The sequence below is a fragment of the Manis javanica genome, chromosome 4 (assembly GCF_040802235.1).
Source record: "Manis javanica isolate MJ-LG chromosome 4, MJ_LKY, whole genome shotgun sequence".
Lineage (NCBI taxonomy): Eukaryota > Metazoa > Chordata > Mammalia > Pholidota > Manidae > Manis > Manis javanica.
The window spans coordinates 112,658,184-112,680,857 of NC_133159.1; positions in this window are offsets into that span (position 1 = coordinate 112,658,184).

Here is a 22,674-nt window from a genome sequence, read left to right on the forward strand (position 1 = left end):
GATACACACAGTGAGGGACAATGACCAACATGAACACACACAGTACACGCATCACAAATTACCCTCAATACTCAAACAGCGAGCCCCACACACCACCTGTCAGACGCAAACACACGCAAGTCACAACCACATGCAAAACTCGCACCACGCACAACACATGCGAAATGACATGCAAAAAATACACAAACCGCAACAAAAAGAACACCGAGTTTATGAAACACATTTCACAGAGTGCACACATCACACAAAACACACATAAAACGTACAGCGCGTAGGGCCTCACAGAACACTATGCAAAGCACGCAACCTATATACAAAGCATATCCGACACAGCACACAATTAATATCCCACACAACACGTAAAACGCACAGATGACACACCAGCAAAATACGCAAATCAGATAGGAATACACACATGCAACTGAGAACACATACGTTGCACATCACGTAACACGCATGATCACACACTAAACATGAAACAGAAAACCACTCACAGACCACATAACATTCCCGAACCACGAACACAACACGCTACACAAGAGACGCCTAACACCCAACACACAGACGCCCTACAAGCACACAGCACAGGACCACCCACAAACACACCCGTCACACAGCACTCCACGGAGAAATACACACAGAGCACACCCTGCAAACAACATAGTACCCAAACTGCACACATCACATACACAAAAGTCCCAACACAGAAAGTAAACGACACACAGGAAGCACCACATGCACAAACGCATAAACACTGCATTGCACATTAAGCAAAACAGATCAGACTTCAGAGCAGAAGACGCACAATAGCACACAGGATGCGAAATGTAACACAACACGGAATACACACACAATCACAACAAAAACCGCAAGCCACAACCTACATTATACGCAAGAGACAACGCACTTCACACATAACACGAAACCCAACAAACAGAAAACACCACACAGAAAGACGCACGACACAAACAGCGCACACACAACACACACACTAAAAGAAACACGTCAATTACGTTACCATAACACACAAAATAATCCACAAATTACAGAGTACATCACACAACACACACAAACATCACACACAATTTATACATCACACCTCATAACACACACAACTCCCTGCATTGACAACACAGCAACGTAGACCAACGCAACCACTGCATACCACCCTTAAAGCCCCGAACAACACACACTCAAGGAATAACCACAATAAACACGAGTAAACACCCACCAACACAAAGAGAACACACGTAAACTCAACATGCAAAAAGCACATCAGATGAAACAACATACACCACAAACATCACAGGACATAAAGGCGCACAATTCTCAGAAACCACACTTAACCATGTACACACCACACACACAAGGAGGCACACTGCACAAGCAAAACCATATACAGATAACACATTTCCCCTCACACACAACCAATTACACACACAGCTTCTCAAACACAGCTAAACACGTATCACAATCACACACGCATAACACACACAACACATACAAAACCACACACAAAACACACAACCAACAACAAATGCACATAGCACTCTTTTCTAACACTACACACCTCACTCACAACCGCACACAGACACCCCACACATATGTACACACGGGCACCTCGATGCAATGCACAAACAAACACACACACAAAACTCAAAATATAACAACACAACAGTCACAGGGCACACACCAGACACAACAGAGCACGTTTCTCGTGGAACACACGAATCGCATTTGCGAGAGTACATGCACCACACTCCATGAGGAACACTAAACAAACACAACCACACACAGATGACATCTCACATCACAAACGTGAAAACCAAACACACACATCACCACTCAAACACAACCACACACAAATCACAATCACACACGGAAAACACACCCAACGCCAATCCCTTGGCAAAAAACACAAAACCCACAAACAAAACAACGCACATTGCATACACTACACACTACCAACACAACCACGCACAGGCACAAAACACATGCACCGTCACACAGGAGCACAGCGCAGAACACACACACAACACAGACAACGTGAAACGAGAGTCACAAGAGACACACCACACACCAGGTACGTAAATGGTCACAACACACACGAAAAACATTGCACAGCTGCGTACTGCACACACCGTGAGACATACTAACCGAGCAAATCCGCACACAGTCAACACCCCTCACATCACGTGCATAGCTCAAACAGCCAAACACACACACAACCTAACACAAATCACAAGCACACGCGTAAGTCAGGCACAACACGCACAATTCCACACGAAATCATTAAAAACCTACACAACAGACCGACAACACACTACACACAACACACGCAGCCACAGAAAGGCAATATAGAGCACGCACAGACACACGCGGAGGCACCACGAAACAAAACACACAAACACACAAAACATACACTCACAGAGCACATCAGGTGCAACGCAGAACTAACATCACACAGAATGCTCCAAATACACAGACCAACCAACATCTACCGTGTACGTAACACACAGAAAGCATACAGACGGCACTCACTAAACCCGGAACACAGTACACAACACAGCAGACAACAGAAAGACCAGAGACATTACACATGAAACACGACACCGGAAGCCACACAAGAAAAACAGGACGCATACAAACACCAACGGATAACTCATCAAAAATCACAAATGTACAACACACAACACAAAATGTACAACACTCAATGCACACAACCCACGACTCACAACCACACACATCACACATTGCATGCCACACAGAGAAAATTACAGAGCAATGAACTCAACAAGCAGTAAAGAACCCACACCACACTCAGTACATACTCAACACACGCAACACGGACAACACACAACACACACAAAATAAACAAGACCCACAGATCACAGTCAACACAGCCCGAAACACACAAGAGCACACGTGTAGCACACACAGCATAGCAAAACGGAATACACACAGAATCACAAAACAAACACCACAAATCACTCGCCACCGCATATCAACAACGAAAAACAGCACACTTCACAGAAAAATCCAGAAAGCACAACACAGATCAAACACACACAATACACAGTTAAAATCACATAACCACAACCCACACAGCAAGACATAAAACAACGAAACCAAACGAACCACACCACACACAACACAACGCACACAGAAGGGTACATCACAACAGTGCAAACAACACACCCTGCATACAGCAGGCATAAAACAACACACACAGGTCATACAACACGCCGGCCACTCACACACATGGAGAGCGGCAGCACAACACATACAACGCACATGCAAAGCAACCCCAACACGCGAAAGGAGTTTACATTCAAACTCTCCACACACAAACATCACATCACACTAAACAACAAACCGCACACACTCTGAGAACATAACTGCACACAGTACACATGAACCACGGCTTTCAGAGTAAAGGCGATACACACAGTGAGGGACAATGACCAACATGAACACACACAGTACACGCATCACAAATTACCCTCAATACTCAAACAGCGAGCCCCACACACCACCTGTCAGACGCAAACACACGCAAGTCACAACCACATGCAAAACTCGCACCACGCACAACACATGCGAAATGACATGCAAAAAATACACAAACCGCAACAAAAAGAACACTGAGTTTATGAAACACATTTCACAGAGTGCACACATCACACAAAACACACATAAAACGTACAGCGCGTAGGGCCTCACAGAACACTATGCAAAGCACGCAACCTATATACAAAGCATATCCGACACAGCACACAATTAATATCCCACACAACACGTAAAACGCACAGATGACACACCAGCAAAATACGCAAATCAGATAGGAATACACACATGCAACTGAGAACACATACGTTGCACATCACGTAACACGCATGATCACACACTAAACATGAAACAGAAAACCACTCACAGACCACATAACATTCCCGAACCACGAACACAACACGCTACACAAGAGACGCCTAACACCCAACACACAGACGCCCTACAAGCACACAGCACAGGACCACCCACAAACACACCCGTCACACAGCACTCCACGGAGAAATACACACAGAGCACACCCTGCAAACAACATAGTACCCAAACTGCACACATCACATACACAAAAGTCCCAACACAGAAAGTAAACGACACACAGGAAGCACCACATGCACAAACGCATAAACACTGCATTGCACATTAAGCAAAACAGATCAGACTTCAGAGCAGAAGACGCACAATAGCACACAGGATGCGAAATGTAACACAACACGGAATACACACACAATCACAACAAAAACCGCAAGCCACAACCTACATTATACGCAAGAGACAACGCACTTCACACATAACACGAAACCCAACAAACAGAAAACACCACACAGAAAGACGCACGACACAAACAGCGCACACACAACACACACACTAAAAGAAACACGTCAATTACGTTACCATAACACACAAAATAATCCACAAATTACAGAGTACATCACACAACACACACAAACATCACACACAATTTATACATCACACCTCATAACACACACAACTCCCTGCATTGACAACACAGCAACGTAGACCAACGCAACCACTGCATACCACCCTTAAAGCCCCGAACAACACACACTCAAGGAATAACCACAATAAACACGAGTAAACACCCACCAACACAAAGAGAACACACGTAAACTCAACATGCAAAAAGCACATCAGATGAAACAACATACACCACAAACATCACAGGACATAAAGGCGCACAATTCTCAGAAACCACACTTAACCATGTACACACCACACACACAAGGAGGCACACTGCACAAGCAAAACCATATACAGATAACACATTTCCCCTCACACACAACCAATTACACACACAGCTTCTCAAACACAGCTAAACACGTATCACAATCACACACGCATAACACACACAACACATACCAAACCACACACAAAACACACAACCAACAACAAATGCACATAGCACTCTTTTCTAACACTACACACCTCACTCACAACCGCACACAGACACCCCACACATATGTACACACGGGCACCTCGATGCAATGCACAAACAAACACACACACAAAACTCAAAAAATAACAACACAACAGTCACAGGGCACACACCAGACACAACAGAGCACGTTTCTCGTGGAACACACGAATCGCATTTGCGAGAGTACATGCACCACACTCCATGAGGAACACTAAACAAACACAACCACACACAGATGACATCTCACATCACAAACGTGAAAACCAAACACACACATCACCACTCAAACACAACCACACACAAATCACAATCACACACGGAAAACACACCCAACGCCAATCCCTAGGCAAAACACACATAACCAACAAAGAAGACAGCGCACATTGCATACACTACACACTACCAACACAACCACGCACAGGCACAAAACACATGCACCGTCACACAGGAGCACAGCGCAGAACACACACACAACACAGACAACGTGAAACGAGAGTCACAAGAGACACACCACACACCAGGTACGTAAATGGTCACAACACACACGAAAAACATTGCACAGCTGCGTACTGCACACACCGTGAGACATACTAACCGAGCAAATCCGCACACAGTCAACACCCCTCACATCACGTGCATAGCTCAAACAGCCAAACACACACACAACCTAACACAAATCACAAGCACACGCGTAAGTCAGGCACAACACGCACAATTCCACACGAAATCATTAAAAACCTACACAACAGACCGACAACACACTACACACAACACACGCAGCCACAGAAAGGCAATATAGAGCACGCACAGACACACGCGGAGGCACCACGAAACAAAACACACAAACACACAAAACATACACTCACAGAGCACATCAGGTGCAACGCAGAACTAACATCACACAGAATGCTCCAAATACACAGACCAACCAACATCTACCGTGTACGTAACACACAGAAAGCATACAGACGGCACTCACTAAACCCGGAACACAGTACACAACACAGCAGACAACAGAAAGACCAGAGACATTACACATGAAACACGACACCGGAAGCCACACAAGAAAAACAGGACGCATACAAACACCAACGGATAACTCATCAAAAATCACAAATGTACAACACACAACACAAAATGTACAACACTCAATGCACACAACCCACGACTCACAACCACACACATCACACATTGCATGCCACACAGAGAAAATTACAGAGCAATGAACTCAACAAGCAGTAAAGAACCCACACCACACTCAGTACATACTCAACACACGCAACACGGACAACACACAACACACACAAAATAAACAAGACCCACAGATCACAGTCAACACAGCCCGAAACACACAAGAGCACACGTGTAGCACACACAGCATAGCAAAACGGAATACACACAGAATCACAAAACAAACACCACAAATCACTCGCCACCGCATATCAACAACGAAAAACAGCACACTTCACAGAAAAATCCAGAAAGCACAACACAGATCAAACACACACAATACACAGTTAAAATCACATAACCACAACCCACACAGCAAGACATAAAACAACGAAACCAAACGAACCACACCACACACAACACAACGCACACAGAAGGGTACATCACAACAGTGCAAACAACACACCCTGCATACAGCAGGCATAAAACAACACACACAGGTCATACAACACGCCGGCCACTCACACACATGGAGAGCGGCAGCACAACACATACAACGCACATGCAAAGCAACCCCAACACGCGAAAGGAGTTTACATACAAACTCTCCACACACAAACATCACATCACACTAAACAACAAACCGCACACACTCTGAGAACATAACTGCACACAGTACACATGAACCACGGCTTTCAGAGTAAAGGCGATACACACAGTGAGGGACAATGACCAACATGAACACACACAGTACACGCATCACAAATTACCCTCAATACTCAAACAGCGAGCCCCACACACCACCTGTCAGACGCAAACACACGCAAGTCACAACCACATGCAAAACTCGCACCACGCACAACACATGCGAAATGACATGCAAAAAATACACAAACCGCAACAAAAAGAACACTGAGTTTATGAAACACATTTCACAGAGTGCACACATCACACAAAACACACATAAAACGTACAGCGCGTAGGGCCTCACAGAACACTATGCAAAGCACGCAACCTATATACAAAGCATATCCGACACAGCACACAATTAATATCCCACACAACACGTAAAACGCACAGATGACACACCAGCAAAATACGCAAATCAGATAGGAATACACACATGCAACTGAGAACACATACGTTGCACATCACGTAACACGCATGATCACACACTAAACATGAAACAGAAAACCACTCACAGACCACATAACATTCCCGAACCACGAACACAACACGCTACACAAGAGACGCCTAACACCCAACACACAGACGCCCTACAAGCACACAGCACAGGACCACCCACAAACACACCCGTCACACAGCACTCCACGGAGAAATACACACAGAGCACACCCTGCAAACAACATAGTACCCAAACTGCACACATCACATACACAAAAGTCCCAACACAGAAAGTAAACGACACACAGGAAGCACCACATGCACAAACGCATAAACACTGCATTGCACATTAAGCAAAACAGATCAGACTTCAGAGCAGAAGACGCACAATAGCACACAGGATGCGAAATGTAACACAACACGGAATACACACACAATCACAACAAAAACCGCAAGCCACAACCTACATTATACGCAAGAGACAACGCACTTCACACATAACACGAAACCCAACAAACAGAAAACACCACACAGAAAGACGCACGACACAAACAGCGCACACACAACACACACACTAAAAGAAACACGTCAATTACGTTACCATAACACACAAAATAATCCACAAATTACAGAGTACATCACACAACACACACAAACATCACACACAATTTATACATCACACCTCATAACACACACAACTCCCTGCATTGACAACACAGCAACGTAGACCAACGCAACCACTGCATACCACCCTTAAAGCCCCGAACAACACACACTCAAGGAATAACCACAATAAACACGAGTAAACACCCACCAACACAAAGAGAACACACGTAAACTCAACATGCAAAAAGCACATCAGATGAAACAACATACACCACAAACATCACAGGACATAAAGGCGCACAATTCTCAGAAACCACACTTAACCATGTACACACCACACACACAAGGAGGCACACTGCACAAGCAAAACCATATACAGATAACACATTTCCCCTCACACACAACCAATTACACACACAGCTTCTCAAACACAGCTAAACACGTATCACAATCACACACGCATAACACACACAACACATACCAAACCACACACAAAACACACAACCAACAACAAATGCACATAGCACTCTTTTCTAACACTACACACCTCACTCACAACCGCACACAGACACCCCACACATATGTACACACGGGCACCTCGATGCAATGCACAAACAAACACACACACAAAACTCAAAAAATAACAACACAACAGTCACAGGGCACACACCAGACACAACAGAGCACGTTTCTCGTGGAACACACGAATCGCATTTGCGAGAGTACATGCACCACACTCCATGAGGAACACTAAACAAACACAACCACACACAGATGACATCTCACATCACAAACGTGAAAACCAAACACACACATCACCACTCAAACACAACCACACACAAATCACAATCACACACGGAAAACACACCCAACGCCAATCCCTAGGCAAAACACACATAACCAACAAAGAAGACAGCGCACATTGCATACACTACACACTACCAACACAACCACGCACAGGCACAAAACACATGCACCGTCACACAGGAGCACAGCGCAGAACACACACACAACACAGACAACGTGAAACGAGAGTCACAAGAGACACACCACACACCAGGTACGTAAATGGTCACAACACACACGAAAAACATTGCACAGCTGCGTACTGCACACACCGTGAGACATACTAACCGAGCAAATCCGCACACAGTCAACACCCCTCACATCACGTGCATAGCTCAAACAGCCAAACACACACACAACCTAACACAAATCACAAGCACACGCGTAAGTCAGGCACAACACGCACAATTCCACACGAAATCATTAAAAACCTACACAACAGACCGACAACACACTACACACAACACACGCAGCCACAGAAAGGCAATATAGAGCACGCACAGACACACGCGGAGGCACCACGAAACAAAACACACAAACACACAAAACATACACTCACAGAGCACATCAGGTGCAACGCAGAACTAACATCACACAGAATGCTCCAAATACACAGACCAACCAACATCTACCGTGTACGTAACACACAGAAAGCATACAGACGGCACTCACTAAACCCGGAACACAGTACACAACACAGCAGACAACAGAAAGACCAGAGACATTACACATGAAACACGACACCGGAAGCCACACAAGAAAAACAGGACGCATACAAACACCAACGGATAACTCATCAAAAATCACAAATGTACAACACACAACACAAAATGTACAACACTCAATGCACACAACCCACGACTCACAACCACACACATCACACATTGCATGCCACACAGAGAAAATTACAGAGCAATGAACTCAACAAGCAGTAAAGAACCCACACCACACTCAGTACATACTCAACACACGCAACACGGACAACACACAACACACACAAAATAAACAAGACCCACAGATCACAGTCAACACAGCCCGAAACACACAAGAGCACACGTGTAGCACACACAGCATAGCAAAACGGAATACACACAGAATCACAAAACAAACACCACAAATCACTCGCCACCGCATATCAACAACGAAAAACAGCACACTTCACAGAAAAATCCAGAAAGCACAACACAGATCAAACACACACAATACACAGTTAAAATCACATAACCACAACCCACACAGCAAGACATAAAACAACGAAACCAAACGAACCACACCACACACAACACAACGCACACAGAAGGGTACATCACAACAGTGCAAACAACACACCCTGCATACAGCAGGCATAAAACAACACACACAGGTCATACAACACGCCGGCCACTCACACACATGGAGAGCGGCAGCACAACACATACAACGCACATGCAAAGCAACCCCAACACGCGAAAGGAGTTTACATACAAACTCTCCACACACAAACATCACATCACACTAAACAACAAACCGCACACACTCTGAGAACATAACTGCACACAGTACACATGAACCACGGCTTTCAGAGTAAAGGCGATACACACAGTGAGGGACAATGACCAACATGAACACACACAGTACACGCATCACAAATTACCCTCAATACTCAAACAGCGAGCCCCACACACCACCTGTCAGACGCAAACACACGCAAGTCACAACCACATGCAAAACTCGCACCACGCACAACACATGCGAAATGACATGCAAAAAATACACAAACCGCAACAAAAAGAACACTGAGTTTATGAAACACATTTCACAGAGTGCACACATCACACAAAACACACATAAAACGTACAGCGCGTAGGGCCTCACAGAACACTATGCAAAGCACGCAACCTATATACAAAGCATATCCGACACAGCACACAATTAATATCCCACACAACACGTAAAACGCACAGATGACACACCAGCAAAATACGCAAATCAGATAGGAATACACACATGCAACTGAGAACACATACGTTGCACATCACGTAACACGCATGATCACACACTAAACATGAAACAGAAAACCACTCACAGACCACATAACATTCCCGAACCACGAACACAACACGCTACACAAGAGACGCCTAACACCCAACACACAGACGCCCTACAAGCACACAGCACAGGACCACCCACAAACACACCCGTCACACAGCACTCCACGGAGAAATACACACAGAGCACACCCTGCAAACAACATAGTACCCAAACTGCACACATCACATACACAAAAGTCCCAACACAGAAAGTAAACGACACACAGGAAGCACCACATGCACAAACGCATAAACACTGCATTGCACATTAAGCAAAACAGATCAGACTTCAGAGCAGAAGACGCACAATAGCACACAGGATGCGAAATGTAACACAACACGGAATACACACACAATCACAACAAAAACCGCAAGCCACAACCTACATTATACGCAAGAGACAACGCACTTCACACATAACACGAAACCCAACAAACAGAAAACACCACACAGAAAGACGCACGACACAAACAGCGCACACACAACACACACACTAAAAGAAACACGTCAATTACGTTACCATAACACACAAAATAATCCACAAATTACAGAGTACATCACACAACACACACAAACATCACACACAATTTATACATCACACCTCATAACACACACAACTCCCTGCATTGACAACACAGCAACGTAGACCAACGCAACCACTGCATACCACCCTTAAAGCCCCGAACAACACACACTCAAGGAATAACCACAATAAACACGAGTAAACACCCACCAACACAAAGAGAACACACGTAAACTCAACATGCAAAAAGCACATCAGATGAAACAACATACACCACAAACATCACAGGACATAAAGGCGCACAATTCTCAGAAACCACACTTAACCATGTACACACCACACACACAAGGAGGCACACTGCACAAGCAAAACCATATACAGATAACACATTTCCCCTCACACACAACCAATTACACACACAGCTTCTCAAACACAGCTAAACACGTATCACAATCACACACGCATAACACACACAACACATACCAAACCACACACAAAACACACAACCAACAACAAATGCACATAGCACTCTTTTCTAACACTACACACCTCACTCACAACCGCACACAGACACCCCACACATATGTACACACGGGCACCTCGATGCAATGCACAAACAAACACACACACAAAACTCAAAAAATAACAACACAACAGTCACAGGGCACACACCAGACACAACAGAGCACGTTTCTCGTGGAACACACGAATCGCATTTGCGAGAGTACATGCACCACACTCCATGAGGAACACTAAACAAACACAACCACACACAGATGACATCTCACATCACAAACGTGAAAACCAAACACACACATCACCACTCAAACACAACCACACACAAATCACAATCACACACGGAAAACACACCCAACGCCAATCCCTAGGCAAAACACACATAACCAACAAAGAAGACAGCGCACATTGCATACACTACACACTACCAACACAACCACGCACAGGCACAAAACACATGCACCGTCACACAGGAGCACAGCGCAGAACACACACACAACACAGACAACGTGAAACGAGAGTCACAAGAGACACACCACACACCAGGTACGTAAATGGTCACAACACACACGAAAAACATTGCACAGCTGCGTACTGCACACACCGTGAGACATACTAACCGAGCAAATCCGCACACAGTCAACACCCCTCACATCACGTGCATAGCTCAAACAGCCAAACACACACACAACCTAACACAAATCACAAGCACACGCGTAAGTCAGGCACAACACGCACAATTCCACACGAAATCATTAAAAACCTACACAACAGACCGACAACACACTACACACAACACACGCAGCCACAGAAAGGCAATATAGAGCACGCACAGACACACGCGGAGGCACCACGAAACAAAACACACAAACACACAAAACATACACTCACAGAGCACATCAGGTGCAACGCAGAACTAACATCACACAGAATGCTCCAAATACACAGACCAACCAACATCTACCGTGTACGTAACACACAGAAAGCATACAGACGGCACTCACTAAACCCGGAACACAGTACACAACACAGCAGACAACAGAAAGACCAGAGACATTACACATGAAACACGACACCGGAAGCCACACAAGAAAAACAGGACGCATACAAACACCAACGGATAACTCATCAAAAATCACAAATGTACAACACACAACACAAAATGTACAACACTCAATGCACACAACCCACGACTCACAACCACACACATCACACATTGCATGCCACACAGAGAAAATTACAGAGCAATGAACTCAACAAGCAGTAAAGAACCCACACCACACTCAGTACATACTCAACACACGCAACACGGACAACACACAACACACACAAAATAAACAAGACCCACAGATCACAGTCAACACAGCCCGAAACACACAAGAGCACACGTGTAGCACACACAGCATAGCAAAACGGAATACACACAGAATCACAAAACAAACACCACAAATCACTCGCTACCGCATATCAACAACGAAAAACAGCACACTTCACAGAAAAATCCAGAAAGCACAACACAGATCAAACACACACAATACACAGTTAAAATCACATAACCACAACCCACACAGCAAGACATAAAACAACGAAACCAAACGAACCACACCACACACAACACAACGCACACAGAAGGGTACATCACAACAGTGCAAACAACACACCCTGCATACAGCAGGCATAAAACAACACACACAGGTCATACAACACGCCGGCCACTCACACACATGGAGAGCGGCAGCACAACACATACAACGCACATGCAAAGCAACCCCAACACGCGAAAGGAGTTTACATACAAACTCTCCACACACAAACATCACATCACACTAAACAACAAACCGCACACACTCTGAGAACATAACTGCACACAGTACACATGAACCACGGCTTTCAGAGTAAAGGCGATACACACAGTGAGGGACAATGACCAACATGAACACACACAGTACACGCATCACAAATTACCCTCAATACTCAAACAGCGAGCCCCACACACCACCTGTCAGACGCAAACACACGCAAGTCACAACCACATGCAAAACTCGCACCACGCACAACACATGCGAAATGACATGCAAAAAATACACAAACCGCAACAAAAAGAACACTGAGTTTATGAAACACATTTCACAGAGTGCACACATCACACAAAACACACATAAAACGTACAGCGCGTAGGGCCTCACAGAACACTATGCAAAGCACGCAACCTATATACAAAGCATATCCGACACAGCACACAATTAATATCCCACACAACACGTAAAACGCACAGATGACACACCAGCAAAATACGCAAATCAGATAGGAATACACACATGCAACTGAGAACACATACGTTGCACATCACGTAACACGCATGATCACACACTAAACATGAAACAGAAAACCACTCACAGACCACATAACATTCCCGAACCACGAACACAACACGCTACACAAGAGACGCCTAACACCCAACACACAGACGCCCTACAAGCACACAGCACAGGACCACCCACAAACACACCCGTCACACAGCACTCCACGGAGAAATACACACAGAGCACACCCTGCAAACAACATAGTACCCAAACTGCACACATCACATACACAAAAGTCCCAACACAGAAAGTAAACGACACACAGGAAGCACCACATGCACAAACGCATAAACACTGCATTGCACATTAAGCAAAACAGATCAGACTTCAGAGCAGAAGACGCACAATAGCACACAGGATGCGAAATGTAACACAACACGGAATACACACACAATCACAACAAAAACCGCAAGCCACAACCTACATTATACGCAAGAGACAACGCACTTCACACATAACACGAAACCCAACAAACAGAAAACACCACACAGAAAGACGCACGACACAAACAGCGCACACACAACACACACACTAAAAGAAACACGTCAATTACGTTACCATAACACACAAAATAATCCACAAATTACAGAGTACATCACACAACACACACAAACATCACACACAATTTATACATCACACCTCATAACACACACAACTCCCTGCATTGACAACACAGCAACGTAGACCAACGCAACCACTGCATACCACCCTTAAAGCCCCGAACAACACACACTCAAGGAATAACCACAATAAACACGAGTAAACACCCACCAACACAAAGAGAACACACGTAAACTCAACATGCAAAAAGCACATCAGATGAAACAACATACACCACAAACATCACAGGACATAAAGGCGCACAATTCTCAGAAACCACACTTAACCATGTACACACCACACACACAAGGAGGCACACTGCACAAGCAAAACCATATACAGATAACACATTTCCCCTCACACACAACCAATTACACACACAGCTTCTCAAACACAGCTAAACACGTATCACAATCACACACGCATAACACACACAACACATACCAAACCACACACAAAACACACAACCAACAACAAATGCACATAGCACTCTTTTCTAACACTACACACCTCACTCACAACCGCACACAGACACCCCACACATATGTACACACGGGCACCTCGATGCAATGCACAAACAAACACACACACAAAACTCAAAAAATAACAACACAACAGTCACAGGGCACACACCAGACACAACAGAGCACGTTTCTCGTGGAACACACGAATCGCATTTGCGAGAGTACATGCACCACACTCCATGAGGAACACTAAACAAACACAACCACACACAGATGACATCTCACATCACAAACGTGAAAACCAAACACACACATCACCACTCAAACACAACCACACACAAATCACAATCACACACGGAAAACACACCCAACGCCAATCCCTAGGCAAAACACACATAACCAACAAAGAAGACAGCGCACATTGCATACACTACACACTACCAACACAACCACGCACAGGCACAAAACACATGCACCGTCACACAGGAGCACAGCGCAGAACACACACACAACACAGACAACGTGAAACGAGAGTCACAAGAGACACACCACACACCAGGTACGTAAATGGTCACAACACACACGAAAAACATTGCACAGCTGCGTACTGCACACACCGTGAGACATACTAACCGAGCAAATCCGCACACAGTCAACACCCCTCACATCACGTGCATAGCTCAAACAGCCAAACACACACACAACCTAACACAAATCACAAGCACACGCGTAAGTCAGGCACAACACGCACAATTCCACACGAAATCATTAAAAACCTACACAACAGACCGACAACACACTACACACAACACACGCAGCCACAGAAAGGCAATATAGAGCACGCACAGACACACGCGGAGGCACCACGAAACAAAACACACAAACACACAAAACATACACTCACAGAGCACATCAGGTGCAACGCAGAACTAACATCACACAGAATGCTCCAAATACACAGACCAACCAACATCTACCGTGTACGTAACACACAGAAAGCATACAGACGGCACTCACTAAACCCGGAACACAGTACACAACACAGCAGACAACAGAAAGACCAGAGACATTACACATGAAACACGACACCGGAAGCCACACAAGAAAAACAGGACGCATACAAACACCAACGGATAACTCATCAAAAATCACAAATGTACAACACACAACACAAAATGTACAACACTCAATGCACACAACCCACGACTCACAACCACACACATCACACATTGCATGCCACACAGAGAAAATTACAGAGCAATGAACTCAACAAGCAGTAAAGAACCCACACCACACTCAGTACATACTCAACACACGCAACACGGACAACACACAACACACACAAAATAAACAAGACCCACAGATCACAGTCAACACAGCCCGAAACACACAAGAGCACACGTGTAGCACACACAGCATAGCAAAACGGAATACACACAGAATCACAAAACAAACACCACAAATCACTCGCTACCGCATATCAACAACGAAAAACAGCACACTTCACAGAAAAATCCAGAAAGCACAACACAGATCAAACACACACAATACACAGTTAAAATCACATAACCACAACCCACACAGCAAGACATAAAACAACGAAACCAAACGAACCACACCACACACAACACAACGCACACAGAAGGGTACATCACAACAGTGCAAACAACACACCCTGCATACAGCAGGCATAAAACAACACACACAGGTCATACAACACGCCGGCCACTCACACACATGGAGAGCGGCAGCACAACACATACAACGCACATGCAAAGCAACCCCAACACGCGAAAGGAGTTTACATACAAACTCTCCACACACAAACATCACATCACACTAAACAACAAACCGCACACACTCTGAGAACATAACTGCACACAGTACACATGAACCACGGCTTTCAGAGTAAAGGCGATACACACAGTGAGGGACAATGACCAACATGAACACACACAGTACACGCATCACAAATTACCCTCAATACTCAAACAGCGAGCCCCACACACCACCTGTCAGACGCAAACACACGCAAGTCACAACCACATGCAAAACTCGCACCACGCACAACACATGCGAAATGACATGCAAAAAATACACAAACCGCAACAAAAAGAACACTGAGTTTATGAAACACATTTCACAGAGTGCACACATCACACAAAACACACATAAAACGTACAGCGCGTAGGGCCTCACAGAACACTATGCAAAGCACGCAACCTATATACAAAGCATATCCGACACAGCACACAATTAATATCCCACACAACACGTAAAACGCACAGATGACACACCAGCAAAATACGCAAATCAGATAGGAATACACACATGCAACTGAGAACACATACGTTGCACATCACGTAACACGCATGATCACACACTAAACATGAAACAGAAAACCACTCACAGACCACATAACATTCCCGAACCACGAACACAACACGCTACACAAGAGACGCCTAACACCCAACACACAGACGCCCTACAAGCACACAGCACAGGACCACCCACAAACACACCCGTCACACAGCACTCCACGGAGAAATACACACAGAGCACACCCTGCAAACAACATAGTACCCAAACTGCACACATCACATACACAAAAGTCCCAACACAGAAAGTAAACGACACACAGGAAGCACCACATGCACAAACGCATAAACACTGCATTGCACATTAAGCAAAACAGATCAGACTTCAGAGCAGAAGACGCACAATAGCACACAGGATGCGAAATGTAACACAACACGGAATACACACACAATCACAACAAAAACCGCAAGCCACAACCTACATTATACGCAAGAGACAACGCACTTCACACATAACACGAAACCCAACAAACAGAAAACACCACACAGAAAGACGCACGACACAAACAGCGCACACACAACACACACACTAAAAGAAACACGTCAATTACGTTACCATAACACACAAAATAATCCACAAATTACAGAGTACATCACACAACACACACAAACATCACACACAATTTATACATCACACCTCATAACACACACAACTCCCTGCATTGACAACACAGCAACGTAGACCAACGCAACCACTGCATACCACCCTTAAAGCCCCGAACAACACACACTCAAGGAATAACCACAATAAACACGAGTAAACACCCACCAACACAAAGAGAACACACGTAAACTCAACATGCAAAAAGCACATCAGATGAAACAACATACACCACAAACATCACAGGACATAAAGGCGCACAATTCTCAGAAACCACACTTAACCATGTACACACCACACACACAAGGAGGCACACTGCACAAGCAAAACCATATACAGATAACACATTTCCCCTCACACACAACCAATTACACACACAGCTTCTCAAACACAGCTAAACACGTATCACAATCACACACGCATAACACACACAACACATACCAAACCACACACAAAACACACAACCAACAACAAATGCACATAGCACTCTTTTCTAACACTACACACCTCACTCACAACCGCACACAGACACCCCACACATATGTACACACGGGCACCTCGATGCAATGCACAAACAAACACACACACAAAACTCAAAAAATAACAACACAACAGTCACAGGGCACACACCAGACACAACAGAGCACGTTTCTCGTGGAACACACGAATCGCATTTGCGAGAGTACATGCACCACACTCCATGAGGAACACTAAACAAACACAACCACACACAGATGACATCTCACATCACAAACGTGAAAACCAAACACACACATCACCACTCAAACACAACCACACACAAATCACAATCACACACGGAAAACACACCCAACGCCAATCCCTAGGCAAAACACACATAACCAACAAAGAAGACAGCGCACATTGCATACACTACACACTACCAACACAACCACGCACAGGCACAAAACACATGCACCGTCACACAGGAGCACAGCGCAGAACACACACACAACACAGACAACGTGAAACGAGAGTCACAAGAGACACACCACACACCAGGTACGTAAATGGTCACAACACACACGAAAAACATTGCACAGCTGCGTACTGCACACACCGTGAGACATACTAACCGAGCAAATCCGCACACAGTCAACACCCCTCACATCACGTGCATAGCTCAAACAGCCAAACACACACACAACCTAACACAAATCACAAGCACACGCGTAAGTCAGGCACAACACGCACAATTCCACACGAAATCATTAAAAACCTACACAACAGACCGACAACACACTACACACAACACACGCAGCCACAGAAAGGCAATATAGAGCACGCACAGACACACGCGGAGGCACCACGAAACAAAACACACAAACACACAAAACATACACTCACAGAGCACATCAGGTGCAACGCAGAACTAACATCACACAGAATGCTCCAAATACACAGACCAACCAACATCTACCGTGTACGTAACACACAGAAAGCATACAGACGGCACTCACTAAACCCGGAACACAGTACACAACACAGCAGACAACAGAAAGACCAGAGACATTACACATGAAACACGACACCGGAAGCCACACAAGAAAAACAGGACGCATACAAACACCAACGGATAACTCATCAAAAATCACAAATGTACAACACACAACACAAAATGTACAACACTCAATGCACACAACCCACGACTCACAACCACACACATCACACATTGCATGCCACACAGAGAAAATTACAGAGCAATGAACTCAACAAGCAGTAAAGAACCCACACCACACTCAGTACATACTCAACACACGCAACACGGACAACACACAACACACACAAAATAAACAAGACCCACAGATCACAGTCAACACAGCCCGAAACACACAAGAGCACACGTGTAGCACACACAGCATAGCAAAACGGAATACACACAGAATCACAAAACAAACACCACAAATCACTCGCCACCGCATATCAACAACGAAAAACAGCACACTTCACAGAAAAATCCAGAAAGCACAACACAGATCAAACACACACAATACACAGTTAAAATCACATAACCACAACCCACACAGCAAGACATAAAACAACGAAACCAAACGAACCACACCACACACAACACAACGCACACAGAAGGGTACATCACAACAGTGCAAACAACACACCCTGCATACAGCAGGCATAAAACAACACACACAGGTCATACAACACGCCGGCCACTCACACACATGGAGAGCGGCAGCACAACACATACAACGCACATGCAAAGCAACCCCAACACGCGAAAGGAGTTTACATACAAACTCTCCACACACAAACATCACATCACACTAAACAACAAACCGCACACACTCTGAGAACATAACTGCACACAGTACACATGAACCACGGCTTTCAGAGTAAAGGCGATACACACAGTGAGGGACAATGACCAACATGAACACACACAGTACACGCATCACAAATTACCCTCAATACTCAAACAGCGAGCCCCACACACCACCTGTCAGACGCAAACACACGCAAGTCACAACCACATGCAAAACTCGCACCACGCACAACACATGCGAAATGACATGCAAAAAATACACAAACCGCAACAAAAAGAACACTGAGTTTATGAAACACATTTCACAGAGTGCACACATCACACAAAACACACATAAAACGTACAGCGCGTAGGGCCTCACAGAACACTATGCAAAGCACGCAACCTATATACAAAGCATATCCGACACAGCACACAATTAATATCCCACACAACACGTAAAACGCACAGATGACACACCAGCAAAATACGCAAATCAGATAGGAATACACACATGCAACTGAGAACACATACGTTGCACATCACGTAACACGCATGATCACACACTAAACATGAAACAGAAAACCACTCACAGACCACATAACATTCCCGAACCACGAACACAACACGCTACACAAGAGACGCCTAACACCCAACACACAGACGCCCTACAAGCACACAGCACAGGACCACCCACAAACACACCCGTCACACAGCACTCCACGGAGAAATACACACAGAGCACACCCTGCAAACAACATAGTACCCAAACTGCACACATCACATACACAAAAGTCCCAACACAGAAAGTAAACGACACACAGGAAGCACCACATGCACAAACGCATAAACACTGCATTGCACATTAAGCAAAACAGATCAGACTTCAGAGCAGAAGACGCACAATAGCACACAGGATGCGAAATGTAACACAACACGGAATACACACACAATCACAACAAAAACCGCAAGCCACAACCTACATTATACGCAAGAGACAACGCACTTCACACATAACACGAAACCCAACAAACAGAAAACACCACACAGAAAGACGCACGACACAAACAGCGCACACACAACACACACACTAAAAGAAACACGTCAATTACGTTACCATAACACACAAAATAATCCACAAATTACAGAGTACATCACACAACACACACAAACATCACACACAATTTATACATCACACCTCATAACACACACAACTCCCTGCATTGACAACACAGCAACGTAGACCAACGCAACCACTGCATACCACCCTTAAAGCCCCGAACAACACACACTCAAGGAATAACCACAATAAACACGAGTAAACACCCACCAACACAAAGAGAACACACGTAAACTCAACATGCAAAAAGCACATCAGATGAAACAACATACACCACAAACATCACAGGACATAAAGGCGCACAATTCTCAGAAACCACACTTAACCATGTACACACCACACACACAAGGAGGCACACTGCACAAGCAAAACCATATACAGATAACACATTTCCCCTCACACACAACCAATTACACACACAGCTTCTCAAACACAGCTAAACACGTATCACAATCACACACGCATAACACACACAACACATACCAAACCACACACAAAACACACAACCAACAACAAATGCACATAGCACTCTTTTCTAACACTACACACCTCACTCACAACCGCACACAGACACCCCACACATATGTACACACGGGCACCTCGATGCAATGCACAAACAAACACACACACAAAACTCAAAAAATAACAACACAACAGTCACAGGGCACACACCAGACACAACAGAGCACGTTTCTCGTGGAACACACGAATCGCATTTGCGAGAGTACATGCACCACACTCCATGAGGAACACTAAACAAACACAACCACACACAGATGACATCTCACATCACAAACGTGAAAACCAAACACACACATCACCACTCAAACACAACCACACACAAATCACAATCACACACGGAAAACACACCCAACGCCAATCCCTAGGCAAAACACACATAACCAACAAAGAAGACAGCGCACATTGCATACACTACACACTACCAACACAACCACGCACAGGCACAAAACACATGCACCGTCACACAGGAGCACAGCGCAGAACACACACAC